General features: G+C 39.7%; 1 long non-coding RNA gene across 1 annotated transcript; it reads right to left on the reverse strand.

The window, feature by feature from the left end:
• Nucleotides 1-2755: 2755 nt before the first annotated feature.
• Nucleotides 2756-9923, reverse strand: LOC126929797 (uncharacterized). Its single transcript, XR_007717274.1, has 4 exons — nucleotides 9776-9923; nucleotides 4014-4144; nucleotides 3144-3278; nucleotides 2756-2914 (listed from the first exon to the last, which is right to left on the reverse strand). It is a non-coding gene; the product is annotated as an uncharacterized LOC126929797 (long non-coding RNA).
• Nucleotides 9924-10449: the final 526 nt, after the last annotated feature.

Below are 10449 nucleotides of genomic sequence, written 5' to 3' on the forward strand. Positions count from 1 at the left end.
AGGATTTCACTGTCACCCAGGCTGCAGTGCAGTGGCACAATTACAGGTTACTGCACCCTTGACCTCCTGAGCTCAAGTGATCCTCCCTAACATCCTCCTGAGTAGCTGGGACTACATATGCATGCCACCATGCCAGGCTAATTTTTGTATTCCTTGTAGAGATGGGGTTTTGCTATGTTGCCCAAGCTGGTCTTGAACTCCTGGGCTCAAGCAATCCACCCACCTTGGCCTCCAAAGTGCTGAGATTACAGGTGTGAACCACCACACCTAGCCAATGGATATCTAAATAAATGTTAGTGAAGAGTGGTGGAGTGTGGAAGCAGCAAATGAAATCGTACTTGTAAGAAGGACTCTGCCCTGATGATAGTATCCAGAAAGTTGGTAAATTCTTTTCCAGGTTTATAATTATTCACCTTCTACCAAATACATTCTAGAGCAGAAACAGTAAATGTAAGCATCTAGCTGTGCCACAATAAAAAAGTGCAAAAAACATAATTATCACTAAAGTGACAAGTAAATGACAAAGTAAAAAAGCCATTAGTCTCATACGTCCTAGCTAACTCATGACGTAGACTAGAACAGATGTTCAGCAACTTGGTAATATAGGGAAAAGCTTATAGTGAAAACATAAATGGAGAGAATTCACATATAATAAGATAAGCTTTATATCACACAGTAATCCAAGAAAGTATAAACATCTGAATTGAAAGTTTTAGAATACCCTAAAGTTCAATTAGGGAAGGCTAGGTATAATTTAAGAATGATAGAAATTTAGTAAGTGGAAATCTAATAAACTATCATACTCTGTTTAAAAGATTCAGGGTAGGAGGAGGAGAATTGGCCTGGAACCAACTAAAAGCAACTTTAACCATTAGAAGAATCGGGAGTTGCTCATCCAGTAATGAAACACTCAATTTGGTGAATAGAAATATCACCTCCCCACTGCCCTCCACCGTTGGGGGAATGAAATGCTCATGGTTTACTATGGCCTGGATGAAAGACTTCTCACTGCCCTTTCCTTTAATTCTATAATTAAGAAACCTTCCAATGACAAATTTGGCTCCGATACATGCTGATAGCAGGGAAGGAATATTCTAGTTGGCAGATATGAGCATTTTGCTTACCAGAAATAATTAATTTTATTATCAGCTGACAATCTGGCTTGTATGTTAGTCTCCTCTGAGTTTCATTACAATTAACAGGATGACTCTGGGGGCCTAACAGCAAGTTTCTGGACATACAAAGATGAAGAATCCTTGGATTGTGATAGTCATCAAACTAGAGTCACCCAGAGAGTTTTGGTGGCCATCCAGCAGTGTTTCCTTAACAAAATCCCTCTCCCTTCTTACTCCCTTGAAATTACCACAGAAACATTCATGCTCTAAATATATGATTACCACAGACATAATGACAGCATATGAAGGCGCTTCTCATCTAGAATTTGGCACCTTTATAAAAGAAACCCATTTGTAAACTATCTTGTCTCAGCCTCACTCAATTCTTACCTTCTTGTATTGTTTGTCTCAATCACTAGTAAGACCTCAGCAAGACTGGCTCATCTCTGACAGTTAATGTAGTGAAGCAGCACAGCTGTTTAGCACTGAGCCCATCTGAGAGGGCAGCTGCAATGACAGCACAACTGATCAACAGTTAGGTATCTGAAAAGTGGATAGGGGAATCATCATACAGAAAATATATAACAAAAATAGTGTGGGCATGGTGGCTAATGGCTATAATTCCAACACTTTGGGAGGCTGAGGGAGGAGGATCACTTGAGCCCAGGAGTTCGAGACCAGCCTGGCCAATGTATTTTTAAAATACACACACATACACACACACATACATAGATAGATAGATAGATAGACAGACAGACAGAGAGAGAGAGAGAGAGACAGAGACAGACATACTAAGAGACTGAAACTCACTCTGTCAACCAGGCTGGAGAGCAGTGGTGAGATCTCGGCTCACTGCAACCTCTGCCTCCTAGGTTCAGGCAATTCTCGTGCCTCAGCCTCCTGAGTACCTCGGACTACAGGCGTGCACCACCACGCCTGGCTAATTTTTGCATTTTTGGGTAGAGATTTGATTTCACCATGTTGACCAAGCTGGTCTCAAACTCCTAATCTTAACTGATCCACCCGCCTTGGCCTCCCAAAGTGTTGGGATTATCAGTGTGAGCCACCGTACCCAGCCTGATGTAATTTTTTTTTTAATTAGCCAGGCATGGTGGTGCACATCTATAGTACCAGCTACTTGGAAGGCTGATATGGAAGGATCACATAAGCCCAGGAGTTCACGGCAGCAGTGAGCCATGAATGTGCCATGGCCTGGGTGACAGAGTAAGACCCTGTCTCAAAAAAAAAACAAAACAAAAACAAAGGCCATGAAGGAAGTTCAAATAGAAAATTCAAGGCCGGGCGTGGTGGCTCAAGCCTGTAATCCCAGCACTTTGGGAGGCCGAGACGGGTGGATCACGAGGTCAGGAGATCGAGACCATCCTGGTTAACACGGTAAACCCCGTTTCTACTAAAAAAATACAAAAAAAACTAGCCGGGCGAGGTGGCGGGCGCCTGTAGTTCCAGCTACTCGGGAGGCTGAGGCAGGAGAATGGCATAAACCCGGGAGGCGTAGCTTGCAGTGAGCTGAGGTCTGGCCACTGCACTCCAGCCTGGGTGACAGAGCGAGACTCCGTCTCAAAAAAAAAAAAAAAAAAAAAAAAAGCAAAGAAACACATGGTCCAGTCACATACCTCTAAGCAATGGATATTGTGTAAAAGTTGGGGGGAGCTTTGAAGCTGTTCTAGTGGAAATGATCCACTTCTATTCAGACAATCAGAAAGACTCATCTTTTTTCCACATTCTTTAGTGTAGCTACTGGAATGGAGCACTAGCATAACTGACAGAAAATTCCACTTCTAAAAAAAAGATAATAAAACAGTCTATTGATAGACTAAACAGATTACACACCACAAATATAAAAGCAGCTATTAAAGTGTTTCAAATAAAGGAATCTGAATATGGCTTACATAGAATCCTGGGTAACTGACATATATTTAAACATCTATAATCTCCTCTTAAGATCTGAATGGTTATTATTTTGATTTAACAAAAGAATGCCATGCAAGTTGTTTGGGCTTTACTTACTCACTCTTTTTAGAGGACAAACATTAGCTGGACCTAACATCAACTTCAGAGGTTGTGGAGCCAGGTCCCTGGGTTTCTTTGCTTCAGGGCAAGCAGAGCTGTCTTCCATAGATTCTCTGAATTCTTCAAATAGATCTATAAATTTGGATATAAAGTACAAGAGAGTAGGTATCCATAAATTGGAGCAACATAAAGTCTAACACTCCTCATTAATTGAAAATATAGTATGAAATCCTGGACATTTTATTGAGTGAATGGAGAGATCTAATCCATCTGGCCAGTCAGTTAAGAGAGCTTCTGCCATTTTTGTTGACATATAATACTGTAATAAACTGACATGTAATACTGTAAATCTCTGTAAAAAAATTTTAACCTAACCTATTTGTTTAAAGGAGATGTTAACAATTCATGCTCCCTTGAACATCTTCATTTTTGCTTTTAGGACAGGAGGGTTCATTAACACAATTACTAAACACACACAATCAGTTATTAAAATAAGTATTATCAAGCGGTAACCAAAAAATTCAACTTAAGGCTATCATACCCAAACTGAAATATTCAGAAGCCAATTTCAGTAATCCGTGCCTCCTTGGCAAGACTGTACGGGTAATACCTTTTCCTTCCGATAGCAAAATGTATCCATTTTTTTTAACTCACCTGGTATCAGCTTTTATGCTTTACAGATAAAGCAGACAATGAACATACTGCATAGAAATCTTGAGCTCTTAATTAAAAGGTACACAGAGAGTAAATCTAAATCATTGGCTACAATGATCTAAAATGCACGGTTTTATCTAAATCATTTGCTATGATTATCTGAAACCACTTTTACATCTTATATTAATCACCGGACAAAAACTCTTACACTACCTTTATTTTCAGAACTACAGCCAGTGTTGCTATCTGGTGCAGGCAACCTGTCTTCACAAGGACATGATACTATGTGTTTGCCCCCAAGCAAACAGGAGGGAGATCCAGGCTCCCCTTTCAAAAGCAACAGCCTAGAAGAGAGAAGGAAAATCAGATACCGAGACGATTCATTTTAGCAAGAAGTGAACCTGCCACCCCAAAGAGCATAAAACAAAACCTTAAAATTAAGCTGTATAATACTTTATATATTATTCACAAAACTTAATCACATTATTTTTAAATAAAAAATTACAAAACTGTGTTTCTGAAAATGTTACAATAAAATTATATCTGTGTGTAAAATGTATCTATTTTATGTGTACATTTGTGTGTATGTGTGAGAGAGGGGGTTATGAATTAGGAAGCATATGTACCAAAACATTAAAAGTAGTTATCTTTGGGTAATGAGATAACGAATGATTTTCACTTTCTTCTTTATATCTTAAAATATCATCTCAAAATTTACAATCAGAATTCAGTATAAGCTACTGTATTTTTATTTATGTATGTATTTGTTTATTTATTTAGTGAGATATGGTCTCACTCTGTCACCCAGGCTGGAGAGTGCAGTGGTGCAATCTCAGCTGGCTGCAACCTCGGCCTCCCAGGCTCAAGCAATCCTCCCCAACTGAGCCTCCTGAGTAGCTGAGACCAATCAAAGTTAAGTTTTCTTCAGTTTAAAGTAACTTGATTATAATTATGTTGTTTAGCCTCATGGTAACCAGAAAACAAAAATCAGTAATAGACACTCTAAACATAAGCAGCAAGGAATTAAAACACACTACCCGAAAAAATTACTTCACTATAAATAAAGACAGGAAGGAAGACCAGGAGGAAAGAAAAGAAAGGAAGAAAGAAAAAGAGATCAGGGAAGAGAAAAGGAACAAAAAAGTAGCAAAACAACAAGAAAACAAGTAAAAAATGGCAGTAGTATGTTTTTACCTGTTAGTAATAACCCTGAATGTCAATGAATTAAAGAGTGACTGAATGGATTAAAAGACAAGACCCAATTATATACTGCCTACAAGAAACTCAGTTCACCTATGAAGACATACAGAGACTGAAAGCGAAGGGATGATGAAAGATATCCCACACAAATGGAAACAAAAAAGCAAGAGTAGCTATACTAAGATAAAATAGACTTTAATTCAAAAAAATAAAAAATAAAGATTATATATAATGAGAAAGAAGTAAACAGCAGTCTAACAATTATAAGTGCATATGCAATCAACACTCAAACACCTAAATACAGAAGCAAATATTAACAGACCTTAAAGGACAAATGGACTGCAACATAGTAATAGAGAACCTCCACACTCCACTATAACCAACACCCCATTATCGTCAATGAACAGATCATCCAGACAACAAAATATCATCAGTTAAACTTTACTCTACATGAATGGACCTAACATAACCAACACCCCATTATCGTCAATGAACAGATCATCCAGACAACAAAATATCATCAGTTAAACTTTACTCTACATGAATGGACCTAACAGTTAAACTTTATGTGAATGGACTTAACAGTTTTCCACTCCACAACTGCACAATGCACAGTTTACTGAGTAGCACATGGATTATTCTCCAGGACAGACTATGTGTTACGCCAAAAAACAAGTCACAATACATCTTTAAAAACTGAATTCATATCAAGTATCTTTTCTGACCACAGCGTAATAGGATTAGAAATCACTAACAGGAGAAACTTTAAAAACGATACAAATATATGGAAATTAAAATACATGCTCATGAACAACTGATAAATGAAAAAAATAAAAAGGAAATTTAAATATTTATCAAAACAAATAAGAACAGAAACACAGCATAACAAATCCTGTGGGATTCAGCAAAGGCAGCTGGAAGAGGAAAAGTGCATACCTATAAACGCCTACACATCAGAAAAGTAGAAGGATCTCAAATAGCCGACCCGACTGTACAGTTCCAGTAAAGAGCAAGCAAAATCAAATACTAGAATTCGTAGAAAAAAATATCATACAGATTAGAGAAGAAATTTTAAAAACAGAAACAAGAAAACCAAAAAGTCAACGAACAAAGAGCTGGGGTGTTTCAGAAAACTCAAAATTGGCAAGCTTTAACTATACTAAGGATAAGAAAAAAACAAAATCACAGATGAAAAAGAAGACATTACAAATGACTTCACAGAAATATGAAGGCTTGTAAGAGATTACTAAAAACATCCATATATAAAACAAATTTAAAAATCTAGAAGTGAATAAATTTCTAGACACATAATGAATTCCCAAGATAGAATATAAAAAAATACCTGAACAGACCAATAATGAGTAATGCAATTAAAGCAGTAATACAGAGTCTCCCGGCAAAGAAAAAACGGAAGAATCATGGTTTTACTTTCGAATTCTACCAAACATTTTTAAAAGAGCTAATACCAATTTTACTCAAAATATTCCCCATAAAATGAAGAGAAAGGAAGGCTTTGAAACTTGTTCTATGAGGACAGCATGACCCTGGTACAAAACCCAGAGCAGGACACAACACAAAAAGAAAACCACTGACAAATATCCCTATTGAATAAAGATGCAAAAAATCCTCAACAAAATACTTGAAAATTGCATTTGACAACACAATAAAAAGATCACCTGCCATGATCAAGTGGGATTCATCCCAGGAATATGAGGATGATTCCATAAGCACAAATAAATAAATGTGTGACACCACATTCAGAAAATCAAGAACACAAACCATATAATCATTTAAGTAGACGCTGAAAAAAATCAACATTGCTTCATGATAAAAACTCAACAACATGGACTGGAGCGGTGGCTCACACCTGTAATCCTAGCACTTTCGGAGGCCAAGGCGGGCGGATCACGAGGTCAGGAGATCGAGACAATCCTGGCTAACATGGTGAAACCCCGTCTCTATTAAAAATTCAAAAAAAAAAAAAAAACTAGCTGGGCAAGGTGGCGGGTGCCTGTAGTTCCAGCTACACGGGAAGCTGGGGCAGGAGAATTGCATGAAACCAGGAGGTGGAGGTTGCAGTAAGCCGACATCGCGCCACTGGACTCCAATCTGGGTGGCAGAGCGAGACTCTGTCTCAAAAAAACAAAACAAAACAAAAAAAACTCAACATGAGTACACAAGGCACATATCTCAGCACAATAAAGGCCATATATGACAAACCCACAGCTAACATCATAATCAATGGGGAAAAGTTAAAAGCTCTTCCCCTAAGATCTGGAACAAGTGTGGCTACTTTTACATCACTTTTATGCATCACAGTACTGGAAGTCCTAGCTAGAGCAATTGGACAGGAGAGTGCAATAAAAGGCAACCAAATTGGAAAAAAGGAAGTCAAAATGTCTCTGTTTGCAGGTGACATGAACATATATATAGAGAGAAAGAACCCTAAAGATTCCAGAAAAACCTACTAGAAATAGATTTAGTCAAACTGCAAGATACAATCATCAATATATAAAAATGAGTACCACGCCCATGCACCAATAGTGAAATACCTAAGAAAGAAATCAAGAAAGTTATTTCATTATGAAAAAAATGGTATCTAGAGATAAACTTAACCCAAAAGGCAAAAGATCCCACAATGAAAACTGTAAAACATGGATGAAAGATATTAAAGCAGACTCAAGTAAATAGAATGGTATCCCATGTCCATGCACTAGAAGAATATTGTTAAAATATCTATATCATCCAAAGTGATCTACAGAATGAATGCAATCCCTCTTAAACTACAAGAGACATTCTTCATAAAAATAGTAAGAACCATCTTAAAATTCACATGGAAATGCAAAATACCTCAGATAGACAAAATAATCTGGAATAAAAAGAAAAGCTGGAGGCATCGCACTACCTGATTCCAAATTATACTACAGATCTACAGTAAGTACGTTTCTATCAAAACAGCATGGTACTATCAATAAAAGGGGTGAGAGGAGACAGAGAGAGGAATGAAAGACAGACAGACAAAACAAGTGTAACAGAATAGAGAAATCAGAAATAAATTCACGCATTTATTGTTAACAAATTTTTAACAAAGGCACCAAGAACACACATTCGGGAAGGACAATCTCTTCAATAAATTGTGCTAGGAAAACCCAAAACCCACTTGCACAAGAATCCATCTAGGCTGTTATCTTACCATACACAAACGTCTCCTCAAAATGAGGATTCAAATGCAGGACATGAAACTATGAAACTATGAAACTACTAGAGAAGAAAATATAGGATAAAAGCTTCACGAAATTGGTTAGGACAAGGAATTTTCAAATAGACATCAAAAGCACAAGGCAACAAAAGCAAAGACGTAATTACAGTAAACTTAAACGCTTCTGCAAAGCAGAGGAAGCAATCAGAATAAAGAAACAGCCCACAGAATGGAAAAAAGTATCTGCAAACTACGCCATCAGGCAAGCGGTTAATACACAAAACATGAAGAATTCAAACTACTCAAAAGCAAAAATACAAATCCTCTTATTTAAAAAAAAAAAAAAAAAAAAAAAAAATACCCCAAACCTTTGCCCCCATCATTATTTACCCGCTTTCCTTTCCTGACCACCTTTGCCCCCCTCCCTCTCGCCACCCTTTTTCTTCCTCTCGCCACCCTTTTTCTTCCTCCATCTACTCCTAAACTTTTTCACCACCATTTCCCCCCACCGTCATTTCGCAAAGCCTTCTCTACTCTCCCGCTCATCACCCTTTTCCCCATCCCACTACCCACTTTCCCCACTGTCTTCTCCCACCATCTTTTCCCCTTCTCCCTGGCCACCCTTTTTCTCCTTCCCGCTCTCATCACCCTGTTTTGCTCCTTCATCTAAGCAAAAACATTCTCCTCCATCTTTTCCCAAGGCCTTCTCCCAACTCCTGCTGCTCACCACCCTCTTTTCCCCCTTCATCTACCCAAAAACTGTTTTCCTCATCGTCTTTCCCCTCGCTCCTCCTTGACATTCTCTTTCCCTTCTCCATCTACCCAAAAACATTTCCCCACCGTCTTTTCTCAAAGCCTTCTCCCCACTCCCGCTCACCTCCCTCTCTCCCCCTCCATCTACCCCCCAAAACTTTCCTCACCGTCCTTTCACAAAGTCTTCCCCACTTCCTACTCGTCCTTCTTTCTGTTATCCTGCTTGCCACCCTCTTTTTTGCCCTCCGTCTACCCCAAACTATTTTCCTGTCTTTTTCCCAACCCTCTTTCCCTGCTCCTGCTTGCCACCCTCTTCCCCCCTCCATCTACCCAAACACTTTTTACCCGCCAGTGTTTTGTTTCTTCACTTTCTTTTCTGCCACTGTCTTTTCGCAAAACCTTGTCTTCCTCCTGCTGGCTACCCTCTTTTTCCTTTTCCCACTTACTCCCTCTTTTGCTCCTCTATCTACCCAAAAACTTTTCTTCCCACTGTCTTTTCACAAAAGCTTCTCTCCCTACTGCTCACCCCCGTTTTCCCCCCCTCACCACCCTCTCTTTCCTCCTCCCACTTGCCACCCTTTTTTCCCCCTCCATCTACCCACAAACTTTTTACCCACCGTCTTTCTGCAAAATCTTCCCTCCCTTACGCTCTCCACCCTGTTTTTCCACGTCTGTCTACCCACTTTTTTCCCCCACCATCTTTTCCCCGCCGTTTTTTTTTTGCAGTGTGTTCTTCTTACTCGCTATCCTTTTCTCCTTTTGGCACTAACAACCCTCTTTAATCCCCCCTCCATCTTTCCCAAAACTATTTTCCTCCTCCTACCGCTCCAGGTGTGAAGCAGTCTCCTTTGTCACCACCAACGGCAGCTAGGCGAGCGATGGTGCTGCGGTGCCGCGTCTCTAGCCTCCAGCATACAGCCTAGCCTCCTTAGAGGACTCCTGGTCCTCTAAGCCAGGCACCCAGCAGCTAAACAAGAAGATACCATAACTTGGAAAAGCACGATTTCCCTTCAGCATCTTCATACACTGAGTTATGCAAATGAAGGTTCCTGGACTGCATGTTCTGATTGGATGAGAAAAAAAAACTCCAGGCTTACTTTGATTGGACTTTATTATCATGTTCTGATTGGACAAGAGCAAGTCTTAAGACAACCAATCACAGCGTGAAAATAAAGTCCAATCAGAATAGGCCTAGAAGTTTTTCTCTTGTCCAATCAGAACATGTAGTCCAGGAACCGTATTTGCCTAACTTCAGTATATAAAGCATGCTGGGGGGCGTTCAGGGTCATATTAGGCTGTTTTATCTTTCTTGGTGAGTTGTTCCACTCCTGGTTTGGAGAACTAGAAGGGGCCGCCGCTTGCTGCCCGCCGGAGGCTGGGGCCTGGCGCCCTGCTTGGTTGTGGTTGGTGGTGGCGATGGACAGGTAGGAGGGTGGCCAGCAGCGGGACCTTCTCCTGCTGGGCTTGAGGACTAGCAGAAGAGGCACCGCCGCCTTC

The sequence above is a fragment of the Macaca thibetana genome, chromosome 10 (genome assembly GCF_024542745.1).
Source record: "Macaca thibetana thibetana isolate TM-01 chromosome 10, ASM2454274v1, whole genome shotgun sequence".
NCBI classification, from domain to species: domain Eukaryota; kingdom Metazoa; phylum Chordata; class Mammalia; order Primates; family Cercopithecidae; genus Macaca; species Macaca thibetana.